This window comes from Haliaeetus albicilla, chromosome 17 (genome assembly GCF_947461875.1).
Source record: "Haliaeetus albicilla chromosome 17, bHalAlb1.1, whole genome shotgun sequence".
Classification (NCBI taxonomy): Eukaryota; Metazoa; Chordata; class Aves; order Accipitriformes; family Accipitridae; genus Haliaeetus; species Haliaeetus albicilla.
In genome coordinates this window covers 30,940,231-30,953,166 of record NC_091499.1, presented here as the reverse complement: position 1 = coordinate 30,953,166, position 12,936 = coordinate 30,940,231, and the positions used below count along the sequence as shown (strand labels likewise).

The 12,936-nt window shown below is 45.1% G+C and overlaps 1 long non-coding RNA gene across 1 annotated transcript in view; it reads left to right on the top strand.

Moving 5' to 3' along the window:
* Window positions 1-12,658, top strand: part of LOC138689601 (uncharacterized) — a 35,687-nt gene extending 23,029 nt beyond the window's left edge. Inside the window, exons 2-4 of the long non-coding RNA XR_011328519.1 lie at window positions 9,505-9,585; window positions 10,242-10,395; window positions 10,737-12,658. This is a non-coding gene — a long non-coding RNA (uncharacterized lncRNA). The remainder of the gene's footprint in view (window positions 1-9,504; window positions 9,586-10,241; window positions 10,396-10,736) is intronic.
* Window positions 12,659-12,936: the final 278 nt, after the last annotated feature.

Below are 12,936 nucleotides of genomic sequence, written 5' to 3'. Positions count from 1 at the left end.
TAGCCTCTCATTTTCATTTCTGAAGATTCAGGCATAAAAATGACTGGCTGTATGATCTCTAAGGGGTAAGTTATTATGTTTGAGGTTTTTTTGCCCATGATATGTTAGATGAGGAAATTACTGAATCAGCTGGAACCAAAGCAAGTGAGCCCACTATTGATGCTGGTTTTGTTCATAGAGGGAAATAGGCATGCAGGTCCATCTGCAGTTGTTTTTAATTCCAGCAGGATTTTTTTGTGAGGGGAAGATGTGTTTTATTCCTTTATCTGGGCACACAAAGCCATGGACTCCTTCCTGCTCACAACAAGTTGCACAGCCAAGATCCTGGAAGCAATCTGATAAAAAAAGATGTTGATTTCTTATTGGAGCAGCAGTTAGGATGAGGAAAGACAGAGGAGGTAATTGGGAAGCTGGATCCTCATCTGCAGGCTAGAAATACAGAAAAATGTGCTCCATTTGCAGTCATTCTCATTACAGGCCCTTTTCTCTTCTCTGTGTGACAGCTTCCAAGCTGAATTTTTTATCCGGAAGATGATAACTGGGAAAATGTATCCAATAGGGTTAACAAGAACTGAAACTGCCTATCAGCTCAAACACTTTATATTCCAGTAGTATGGCATTTCCCTGGTATATGTGTCCACCTGACACATATGCCTTCTCTTGCCAGCTAGAAGCAACGCACCCCGTGCATATGTGTTCCTCTGAAACAGGACAAACAAATGAAGTTACTTTAGAAAAAGTCCTGTGCTGTGCCTGAATTAAAATATTGCTGATGTGCGGTGTGCACAGCCAGCATGGACTAATGATCTGGGCTGGGAGTTATGAGACTGCACTTGTAGTTGCTAATGTGAATAAAAGTTTAGCCAGTTCTCTTTAGCAGCTTTTCTGCCCCTCTTTCTATCTGCTTGCTTTATTTAGGTCACACCATTTTCAGAACCACAGGTGCCTGTTACCAAACCTGTACTGCAGTGGGCTCCTGGACTGATCAGATGATTGCTAGAAAGGAATAAATCGTTTGAAGTATGATGCTTTGGGGAAGTATACATTAGCTTAAACATTTCCCACTTGGATCATTGTGGCAGCTAACCTTCCCCCTTTCATGACTTGGCTAGAGTCTGGGTTGATCGGCAGGTGACCTGCAGCCATCCCTGCGGGTGTTCAGCAAGCCACGGGTGTGCAGCGTAGGTCTGCGAGGTTGCGTACAAGTGGCAGAGCAGCTGAGCGTACGCTGGCAGTTGCCAGATTGTTCCTCAGAAAGAAGGGGCTGGGGCTGAGAGCCGTGTTGGATGGCCCTGGGCCAGTGCTGAGGCACCTGCGGGCTTCAGGGTTTGCTCCAGGCGAGCAGAGCAGAGCCAGAGCGCAGCTCCGCTGGGCAGGCTTCAGAGGAGAGGCATCCAGGGAGGAAAAAGCTGTCAGCAGGATCTCTGTCTGGGGTTTTGCAGACTTTGAGCTGATCAACTCTCCAAGGGGGAATTTCAGGGCTTCACTTACCTCATTTCCCAAGAAATCTCTAAAAAGAGGGAAAATAAGAGACACAGAGACAAAAGAAACCAAAGCTTGTGACTGGCACCTACTCCCTCGGCTTCGGACCTTGTAAAATGACTGAAGGTCCTGGCATGTCTGGGCTCTTATATATCCCATAAAGCTGAGTGCATTTCATTTATGTCACACTTTTGAATACACTCACATGCACAATGAGTCGTGCTGTCTGCCAGTGGAGGAAATGGAGTAAAAGCAGAGCTGGCCAGAATGCCATAAGGGCTGTTCCAAGACCTAGCAAAGTCTGGCTGCATTTTCAGAAGGTTATTTATTCTCCCCAGCGTTTTATATTAAAGGGATAATGGTCACAGACAAGAACCGCTGACACTTGACAGGTAACGATCAACTGGAGTGTCTTGTCAGGTCTGGCTGTAAACCAAGATATGGCTCCCAGGAGTAGAGGCCCCTGAATGTCTCACCTGCTTCTTCTGCAGGGCTCCAGTATGCTCCAGCCATGCCTTTGATAGAGCTGCTGCCAGCTGGCAGTCAGAAGAGGGTTCAGGACATTACAGACTGCTCTTGAAAAATTCCCGTTACTGTGCTTGAGCATGGGAAAAACACTGTGTCCCTTTTGTGCCGACGTGGAAAAGCCACAGCTCCTCTGAATGGCTGGGGTGACCAACAGCTTTAGATTTGGGCATGTCGCAAGGACTGTTTATATCAGTATCTCACAAACTTTCCTGCTGCCAGGAAGCAGCGAGGGCTGGCTGCGCCCCAGGGAGGGAAGCTGGGCCCAGCATGATAACACGGCTGGCAGGACCTGTAAGCCTAGTAGTCTCCTGAGCTTTGCCATATTTACCTTTAGGCTGCTATTGTCCCCTGTTTGCTGGCACAACATGCTCATAGGCTAGGTACCCAGTGGTATTTACAGACTGAAAGATACAAACAGTTTTACTGGGATTGTGGAAGAAAAATGCATCCTTTGTAGTTAACTTGCCTGCTGGCATCATGTGCACTGACTGAATCTTGCTCCGTGGCCTCCTCTCACAATATGTGATTGTGCCTCCCGTGCCAGGATAGGCACATTATTCGTCAAAACCCAACATTAAACTAAATAAATTACTCGGAACTTTTTCAACGAAGTGAAGCAAGATTTACCGCCTCCTTTTCTCTTGCATTTACTGCAGTGATAAGGAAAGACACCCAGTAGCCTAAAGGGATATTCCAGATACTAATTTCCTAGCTTTGTAGTCGCACTTTCAATTTGCAGTGACTCTGAGCTGCTCTCCTAGCAGGACACAGAAGGGAGTTTAGGCTGGATATAAGCATATTGTGCACAGTAAGGGAGTGCAGGATTGAAACGCAACAGTATTGTTCATGCTAGCAAAGAACCTGGCCCTGCCTGAGATGTGCCTGATGCCTTGGGTATTGCCCCTCCTTGGCTTGATTTAACACTTAGAAGCTACATTGGCATCCTGCCTCTGCTGCTACACAGTGAAACCCCAAGTTCTACAGCTTCAAAAGGACCTTTAAATGCCTTTTATACCAAAGAACCACAGCCAAGATCACTTCTAAGAGAGCCAGTGAAATGGTCAGAGCAATGGAGCAATCTGAAGGGCTTCAAGAGTGCAAGGGTGCTCAAGATGATGCTGGGGTGATGAAGGAGTACAAGAGGCAAAGAGAGAAAAGACTCTTTACCTTTGATGAAAATGCTGGGTTTAGGAAATGTTGTGTGTATCCTGTCTCCCAAGGAGATCAGATTTTCTGAAGAAATAGGAGAGAAGGCTGATAGAAAAAGCTGGGGTTGTCTTCTAACCTCTTTATTTGTTCTGGTCCAGGTTAACCCAAGCACACTGATTCTCAAGCTTTGGTCATGCTCTGCTTTTTCAGAGGAGAAAACTCTGCTTGGTAGGACAGCCCTGCCTCCCTATGGAGCCAAAACAGAGGCTCTGAAAACTTCAGTTCCAGGGTATATGCTCTTCCTACACACCTGTTTGCTGTGTAATAACTGGGGCAGGGACAGTAGCAAGGGCACAGCAGGTGTTCTAGGGGGTTAATCTTTGCAGTTTCTTTTTCCAAAAGTGAGGACGCAGGCAGAGTGGGAGAAAGGAGCCTTGTGATAAAACTCTGTAACCTTCTGCACTGCAGCAAGGGAAAACTGAAGCTTGTCTTTGGCTTTCAGTCCCAAATTGTAGGACCCTGCAGGTCAGAGTCTGAGCTGGGAGGAGAATCCGAGAGTTGAGAACTCGTCTGCTGTGAGTTTGGGGTTGTATTTCAGTCATCCTGCCCTCAATTTCCCTTTTACACCCGGGGGTCAGCTCAGCTTCCTTGCCATGGGTCCAGCCTACCAGCTATTCTTGCAGTGCCATTTCCCCTTTTCATTTGACAATTCCTTCCCCCTGCAGTGAAGTTCAGGTGTGGTCAGTCTACCTGCTCTTTACTCTTTTCTGCTGCTTTACCAAAGGTCAGCACTGTGCTGAGAGACAACAGTTAGACTTAGAGACCTGGAACAGCTGTACCAGTTTTAGTCCCAGCTCTGAGTAACTAAGCACAAATTAGGGATGAAAATCAGCTCTGTCTGTACCAGATCAGATGTGCCTCCATGGGGAGAGATGGTGTAACCTTTAATAAAAAAAATCTGCTTGTAAAGCATGCCTGTTTGCAGCCTGAAATCTGCAACGCGATACAGGGTCCAGCATGATCAGGCCAGTGTACCTTCTTTCCACAGTCCCACTGGGCTGAACCATGCTTTGTTCATTAAACAAGCAGATTTCTAGGCTTTCAAGGGCTTGAAGTCCCGCAGGCTTTGGCCAGCATTTGTTTCAGACAGAGAAGAGCTCTTCTTTGCCTAGCAAAGACATGAATACCTGTTTTTCCACTGATTCAGGGCTTTCTAGATCTCCTCAGCTATTAGTCTGTGTGATGCCTTATCAGCCCTGCAAGACAACAAAATATGTTGTCTTTTTGGTCATGAAAGTTCTTCATTACCTCCTCCATAGGCAGTACAATCATGGTTCAGTCACATTCTCAATATCTCAGCACAGCTCTGGGGACATTTCTGGAGCAAAGCCAGTTTCCACCAGCTAATTCAGGTGGTTAAGTAATCATCAGTGTGTTTTGGATGTGTTTGATATGGAAGGTCTGAAGGGGTAAGACCCCTCTGATCCTGCCGTCCTCAACTGTACAGGGTAAGATAAAGCCAATTTTTGTCCATCCCTATCTGAAACAGTGAAAGACAAAATGGAGTAATGCAAAAAGCTTTTTTTGTTAAAATCAGAGGAGCTGCCCACAACTGGCTAGGGAGGTTTTCAAAATATCATCAGAGGTGGCTGTCTGTGCCTCTGTGGGCAGCATACTGTGTAAGGAAATCTCTCTTTCTCCTCCCTGAGGTGGTTTATTTAGGAAGAAAGCAGTCAGCAATGGTGGCATTAAAGAGATGAGCTTTAGACCTCTGAGTAGAGATGAAAGGGGAGCATTTATTGTCTGCAAAACACCGCTTCTGGTTTTCTGCAGAATCAGCCAAGTAGCTCTGCACCAGTTACACTTATTTCAATGTCTGCAAGACTTTCTTCTTATGCAAAAGGTTTGCACAGTTCCTATTTTCAAAGAAGGGATGAAGTTTCAGGAAGAGTAGCAGGCAACATCAAGCACCTTAGCAGAGGATCTGATGTGGGTCTTATTTTCATGCTTTTCTTGTTTCAGAAGGAAAAAGGTACTGCAAATTTGAAAAATTCCTAAGGAGAAGATTTATAACATTAAGCCCCCCCATGCCATCCGCAAAATGTGCAGTAGCTACTTCTGTTCAGACAATGCATCAGCTGTAAGATCAGCGTCCTGCAGTTTAGGGGTGCTTTGCAAGGTGGAACACTGCAAATCAGCAGGGACATGTGGTTGTAGCTGGTCCGTGTTCTTTTGTTTCACTGTAGATCTGCTGAGCTTTCACTCTCAGCCAGATTCCCACAAAGCCAAGGATTAAATTTAGGAGCTTTGATGATTCCTATTATAAGAGAAAATTGGTGTGTCATGTCCACTTCTCCTGCTGCAACAATTTCACAGGACAAGTTAAACAATTAAGCTAGAACACAAGAGGATAACACCATGCTCTGGTATACAAAACAACTACTGTGACAGAAAGGCATTCTTGTCCACAAAAGGGAGGCTGTTTTGGTATTTCAGGCTCTATCAAAGGTGCCTTCCCAGTGGGACATCCCACTTAGACCAATTAATATCTGGACTGGCCATGCAGAGGAGCCAAGGCAGTGCTGTCTCAGCCCAGGTGGGAACCGAAAATGCCCATGGGGCTCAGAAAGAGGAGGGTAACAGCAATCAACCCCTTTAACTGTGAGGAGAAAGGGAATTTATGCAGTTATATATGGTACAAAAAGACACTACTCAACCTGACCTGCCAAAAAGTAGTGTCCCTGGTTATTTTTCCCCATTGGACAAGTTCTCTGCACCCTTAGGAGAAATGCAAGGTTCAAGGCTTGCTTATTTTATGTGTTTTTTTGTTTTGTTTTTTTTTTTTTCTTTTTTCTTCATTTCCTCCTGCCCCACCACTTAACATCTACATTGCACTGTAGGTTTTGCAGGACCCAGGTGGTAAGTTTGTATTCAGTTCTAAAAGGACTGACTTCCACTTGAAGATGCAGCTCAAATTTCACTTTCGGAGCATGTCAAGAGCTGTAGCATGATACCCGTAGCAGACAGTTCCCCTGTGGAGCATCACTCCAGAATGTGGCACTGGGCGTCCTGGTGCAGGAAACACAGAGATGGCTCAGTACCCTGCAGTATCTTGCCTTAAGACTCAAGGTGAAAAAGGAGCGAGAACTCAAGGCTGCTATTGCAGGCAGTAATTGGGGGAAGCAGTTGGCAAGGCACAGACAATTCTTCTAGCTCACACCTTTCAGCTGTCATCAGAACAAAATCCTAAATCAATATTATTGGTCCCCAGAGAGATTCAGTGGAGCTAAATTAACATAACCTCATAAATGACAGGCTTTCCCATTCATCTCAGTCCCTAGCAAGAAACTATCCATTGCTGCTTTACTGCAGTGGTCCCCAGGAGCAGTCCCAGTGTTTCAGGTGTTCCCATATAACATGTAACACAAAACGGGGTTTCCCAGCTAACTCCAAAGCCTTTGTTCAAAGTCAAGACACGACAAATGGGCATAGTTCTTTCCAGGCTTTTGTGCAATATAATGTATATCACGTCTGCTGCTGCAGCGGAGCATGTCTTTCTTGCTCCACCCTTCCTCAGTCTTCCATGTCTCAAAGCCATGTCTCACGGTGTGTTAAATGGTGGTTTCAGCAAGCTCTGAGGAGGGAGATGGCCTTCAGACCCTGTTTGCAGTGACCTGGTGTTCTGCACCAAGAGCATGAGACAGACAGTGCAGGGCTCTTTTCAGATATCAGTAAGAAGGGCTCAACAACAAATGGTGGAATAAAATAGCTGGTTTAATAAGGTAGAACAAAAAGGGGAGTATAGATAGTGAGTAAATTTTATATTCCTTCAGATGCTGCGAACCCACCTTCATGCAGCGTGGGACAGACCCCGGATAGATTTTCCCATGGTGTACTGTGCAGATCCTGTTCATGAAGAGGCTCTGCCTCCCTCCCATGCCATGGTGCCTTTTATTTTGCACAACAAACAAACCCATTTATCTTCTCCTCACAGCCTGGATTGTTACCTCTGTCATAATACCTACGAGTGTACAACACCGGCTGGCACGGGGCATTCCAGCAGGTTCCCTTGCAGTGGCTACTCATGCTAATGTACTGGCTGCTCAAGCCCTGCATACGACACCTGGTAGGACAGACATGGACTGTTCATGACTTCTAATTCCTTAAATTCAATGTCTTCTGCGAGGCTCCCAATACACCTGGGTCTTTGGCTGGGAAAAGAAGTGAAGTATTCTCCAACCAGAACCCACATTGTATTGGGGAGAAGATTCATTCCCTTCAAAGGGTCCATGTCAAATACATGACAATCAGTGCAGAGTTCAAACAAACTGCAGGGATAGAGAGCAGGCTGGGTAAGATATTTTCCTCATTTGGAGCAGAAAAAGAACTCTTTGTCTTCTGAAGAAGTTTATTTATGGAAAGGTCTGGAGAAGAAAGGGAGGAGAACAGAAGCACCTCAAGTTTGGGAAGAAAATTACTCTAGATGTGACCTACTTTTCTATGCTAGGAAATGCTGTTTATTACTTATCTGTCGCTCTCGCTTTTTAGTATGCATAATAGACACTTTGCTAATTTTGAACAAAGCCCCTCTTGAAAAAGAATCGATTTGTATGTGCATAGAGCTTTTCAGAACTGAAGGTCTCAGGTGTTTCCATTGTCTTTTTAAATATCTCAAGGTCATGGGGATATGATGAATAAGCAAGACTGAACCGCATTTTATTGTTCGTGGGAGTTCACAGTGTGAACAGCAATTTTCTCCATTGGGGCTGGACTATTGTGTTGTATAACAGTGAATTAAAGATACCCCACAGAATGAACGCAAGATGCATCTTGCCTGTATTGTCAGGATTTTATAATAACCAGCCTGCTGAAAATCGCATAATTGCTCTGTTCTGGGGGCTCATTTTTCTGTTTTCCCGTCTTTCTGATTATTTTAGGGAGGGTTTGATTTGGTTTTTCTTAGTTAGGAGTGTGTTTGCCTGGAAGAGAGACAGAGGAAAACCCTGATTTATAACTTTACAACAAGACTTGGTAACCTGCTTGGCCTGCACACGCAACACAGGATGACTGCAGATAGTCTCTCAAGCATCATTTCTGCATTGGTCACTCTGGTCTGTGCTACCAGGCTGGTTTCTGTGGTCCTAGGGCTCTCCTGATACAACCACATCATCAGCCACATTGGTGTGCACTGTTTCACCCCTGTTCCTTTGTTGTCTCCACATGTTATTTCATTTGTGCAGTCCAGCCTGCGAACGCGGAGACCAGGCACAGAACAGAGGAGAGTTGGGGTGGGGGCAGAAAGGGATCCAGAGAAGGCATCTCTTGCATGGCAGAACATTGCCCTCCTTCCCTCACAACCACCCCAGGAGCACAAGGCAGAGGGCTGAGGCTGGCAGACTCTCCCTCGTCTGTCTTTTGTTACTGCCTTGCATCTTTCCAGTCAGTGCCACGGTGACGAGAAGGAAGAACTTGGATGATTTTGTGCTGTGAGGGTAACCAGGAAGAGCTCCAGCACCCTGCCACCCACACATCTTCTCCAGGTTTTGGAGTGTAGTCTCCCACCCCAAACCATCCTCTGAGCAGCCCTTCTGGGATGTGCTGTATTCAGGTAGAAGTCTGTCTCAGACAGAGTTGCAAACTTTGACCATGGGGTGCAGGAGGCTGGGGTAAGCATCCCTCACGAAGCCCTTTGGGAGCAGATATCAGGACAGCTAACGCAGTAGGGCGTCCCAGGGAGAAGGGCATTGCAATACAGACCTGCAGGCAGGAGGAAAAGTGGGCAGAGGGTCTGCCAGCTCTAGCCTGGGGAGGCCATGGAGTATGGTGAGTATGTGGAATATGCCAGGAGGCAGACCAGTACTCTGACCCTGCAGACGCTGAGCCCTCAACCCACAACAAAATGCCACCTTACCCTCACCTCAGGAACCTCTGAATTGTAGGAGATAGCTGGGGACTGTCATGGACATTTGGAACAAAACCAGCCATGGTGGATTTTTCCATGTCTTCATTTTAAAAACTGATTTGACTTGTGCAGTAAAAAGATACTTTAAAAGGATCTTTAAAAGTGCCAAGAAGGAACACAAATCTCAGCTGGAAGAAGAATGAAGCACTGGTACAAAGCAAGGAACCCAGATAATAAATGGGTCCAAAGGAATCAGCCTTGAATGACTGCATAGCACTTCTTGGGTGGAAAACTGGTGACTGGCTTATTGTTAAAACAGTCCATATTTCTCGTGGGAAGTAACCATGCAGAGTAGTAACACTAATGTAAATAGAAGTTCTCTCCAGAAATTATTTCTGAGAATGCCAACAGTGTTAAAATAGTTGCTTGCTCTCTCCAAATAGACACCACTGAACTTGCAAATGGAAGTAATTCCAGCAATGAGCCTGCAACTTTCCTCTGCAGTCATGTTGTTGATTTACCAGGTAAGAAACAAATATTCAAGTCTAACTCAGTAAGGCAAATAAATAGGGTCGGATTTTGCTTTCCAAAAGATGAGATGTCATGGTCAGGCATTCCCGCTACCAGGGAAGATTTGGGAGGATAGGAGAAAGGAGGAAGAAAGATAGGTTTGGGCAGAGAATCCAGCTTGCTGCTACTAGAAGATGTTGGGGAGATTACCAGAAAGTCCACGTATGTTTTTAAAACTTTTTTTTTCTTCTTTTAATCCTTGCATAACCTTTACTTTTACTGTAAGGAAATGACATTTAAGCTTTCTGAGTGGAGTTCAATTCCCTCTTTACAATAAGGATTTTTGTTTCCCTTTTTGTTTGTGTGTACTTCTCCAAATTTGTATCTCACTAACTCAAAAGCCAAAGCACCTTTACAGTACAACTTGCAACTTAGTTTGTATCCTTATGAATGAATTAATTTTGCAGAAGGCCTTTCAGATTCTGACTCCTCTTTGGGTACTTTCATTAAGACGTAGTTGTTTTAAAATGTGCCACAGTTTTCAAACAGTATTCACCAACCTATCTCAAAAGTAGAAAGAATTACATCACTGATTAGCACTGTTGCTAATTAGTGCTTTCCTTGTGTTTCCCACAAGAGTCATGATTTCCATCTCTACCTTCTTTTCCAGTGTACCCCAGGGCTGAACAGTGACTTTTTTGCTCGATGGCCCTGCAGAGTGACCCCATGGAGCTGTCAGGAGCCAGCCTGAAAACCCACTGACCCTTCCCCAGGCACTGAGAACTGGCTATTTCCAGGTGGCTCATGAATGAGGGAGAGTAAAGGTGAGCACCAGTGGCCATCACTTTCTGGGTCAGATCTGCTGAGATCTGGGTCTGGGATTGACTTTCAGCACAGAAAATTTCCCAAGTGTTTCATGAAAGCTGACAATTAATACAGCTAAACTGTTCTTGGCAGGGGTTGTGATGTGGCTCAGGACAAACTGACCTGTAAATAAACCATACCTACACATTCCTTTTCATATGACTTTTTAGGCTTTTGGTTTGAATAAGCTTTCCTCCACTTTATACCAACAATTTTGTGATGAAGTATTGCATCTGAATTATTTCATTTCACACCTGGCTTCCTCTTTATATTAATGGTATTTTATGCATTTAAATTTCAGGAGAAGCTAAACAGAAAGCAGTGTAGCAAAGCAAATCTCACAGACTCGTTTATCAGTGTCACTTAAGGTGATGCTGTCTCTCCTGAGTCAGTCAGAAAGCTGCCCATTGATTTATGACCGCCTGCTGTTGGGATGAAGCTTTCCTCAAGTTGCAGGGTCTAAGGCCTGAAGAGACTTTCCAATCACCTGCTCTGACTATCCACATCCCTTGGGACCCTGAGCCTTTTTTGGCTAGAAGGAAAACTCCCAGAAGTGGATCCAATGGGAGAAGGGACCCCACCTTCACTGGAAGCTGCAGCCCGTAGCCATTGATTCTAGCTGTGTGTCTGTTGGACCAGGATCTCTCCATACCTGCTGTTTCTTTCATCCTGCGCAACTGAAAAATAACAGTCGGGTAGCTGGTAACCCCCTGACAAGTTTAGGAAATGACTCATTATTAAATGACTCTTATTCAATGATTAAAGGGTCATAGGCAGTCTGTGTTGTAGTTTTCCGGTATTATGCTGGGCAGGCTTGTGTGCACATGCAGTGCAGAGCAATGCTTCAGGTGGGACCTCCTACCTGCAAGGTGGGACCTTACAGGACTGTATCCTGGGTTAGTAGTACCAGGCGGCATCTTGAAAGAGTCCCAGGCTTGACATCAGGATTAAGGTTTCATTTGTGTGTTAGTACTGTGACTGACTTCAGTATCTTTCTATTCAGCTGAGAATAATTTATTTTTGGAGACAAATAACTCATGACGACTTTTACTGAAGATTAAATGGGCAAGGGAAGATATACTGCAGCTATGTGAGGCTAGAATTCACCCAGTGACCAGTCTGGAGTAAATGGGGGAGGGAACCTTGAGAAGGGGAAACAGAAGTGCTTGCAAGGATTAAGACTATCAGGCTTTGGAGTTTTTAGTCTAGGAGATGGCTGATCTCTCCTTGATGACTGTATTTTCTGGGGTTAAGAAGCAGCCCTCTAGTACACTGCAAACAGTGACTGGAACAAGAGAGGGGTGGGATGCATTTTCCAATTTGCGGCTCTTACCTATGAGAGGAGAGCTGGGGCTGGAGGTCTTGCAGTGTTATGGTATTGATAGATGTCTGCAACAAGCCAACAACATGGCTTTGCTCTGTTTGTTGGACTCAGCTCTGTCGTGCTTGCTAACAAAGCTTTTGTGGGATGTGTGTAGGCAGTGTTAATCTCTTCTGCTCAGAGTCGGGCAAAGCAAAACTATTTCCTTTCAAGGTCATTTGTAGGATGCTGCTGAGTTTCCAGGCTTGATGGTAACTAAGATTTGTTCAAAGAAAAGCTCTAGTTAACTTCATCCAGCCTTTTTTGGCTTCCAGTAGGCTTTGGTAGAAAAGAGAGAACCAGAAAATAATGTTGTCAAAGATACCTCTGCTCTTAGTTATGCTGGGAACAAGAGACTGACTTTTCTGGGAAGGCAGCTGCCCGGGTTAGTAAAATCAAGAAAGCTTTTCTGAGATTTAAGTTTCTCTCCTCACCAAAGGTCACTTCTACACAGTTATTCACTTAGAGATATCAATTAGCCAAAATAGAGGTGGATTTGAGCCAGATGGTAAGAACTAACCCCTGCTCATGTGGTTTATTGACTGTAGTAGAGAGCCTGTTGATTTACAGGAGTGTAGTTACAAGGAGATCCAGGCCTTAATGAGGTGCTTTAAAGCCAGGAGTTATTTATGAGGGTCTCAGAAGTTGAGAGTGAGGGTGCAGCCTCCAGGTAACTAAGAATCGGTGAACAGTTGAAATAAGCTCTGGAATCAGTGGCTTATGCTGGGTTCATCTGGCTCCACAGGCTTCACGAGGACTGGGACCAGTTGGTCCCAGACTGAGTGTTTTGCTGGAGACAAGCCCATCTGGAGGGCCAAGGAAGTCTTAGCACCTGCCCCCCCCCCCTTTCTTGTTTTGCTGATATTTTGACAATCAGGTTAGTACCAACAGACAGCTTTGCCTGCCCTGGCTTTGAGGGGAATGGAAGGATGCTTTCAGAGTCAAAATCCTGGAGGGAAGGGTGCTGTCGCTGTTTACCTGGGCTGGTAAACTTTTCAAGGCTGAAATTAGACCAGGCATCTGGATGTGGGGATATTTATTCAAAATAGAAATCAGCAAAGAAAACTATATGTATGATTTCCAAGCAGACCTTATCAGTCCAGCAACATTATTCATGTTTGCTTCTGTTCTGTTGCCTTAC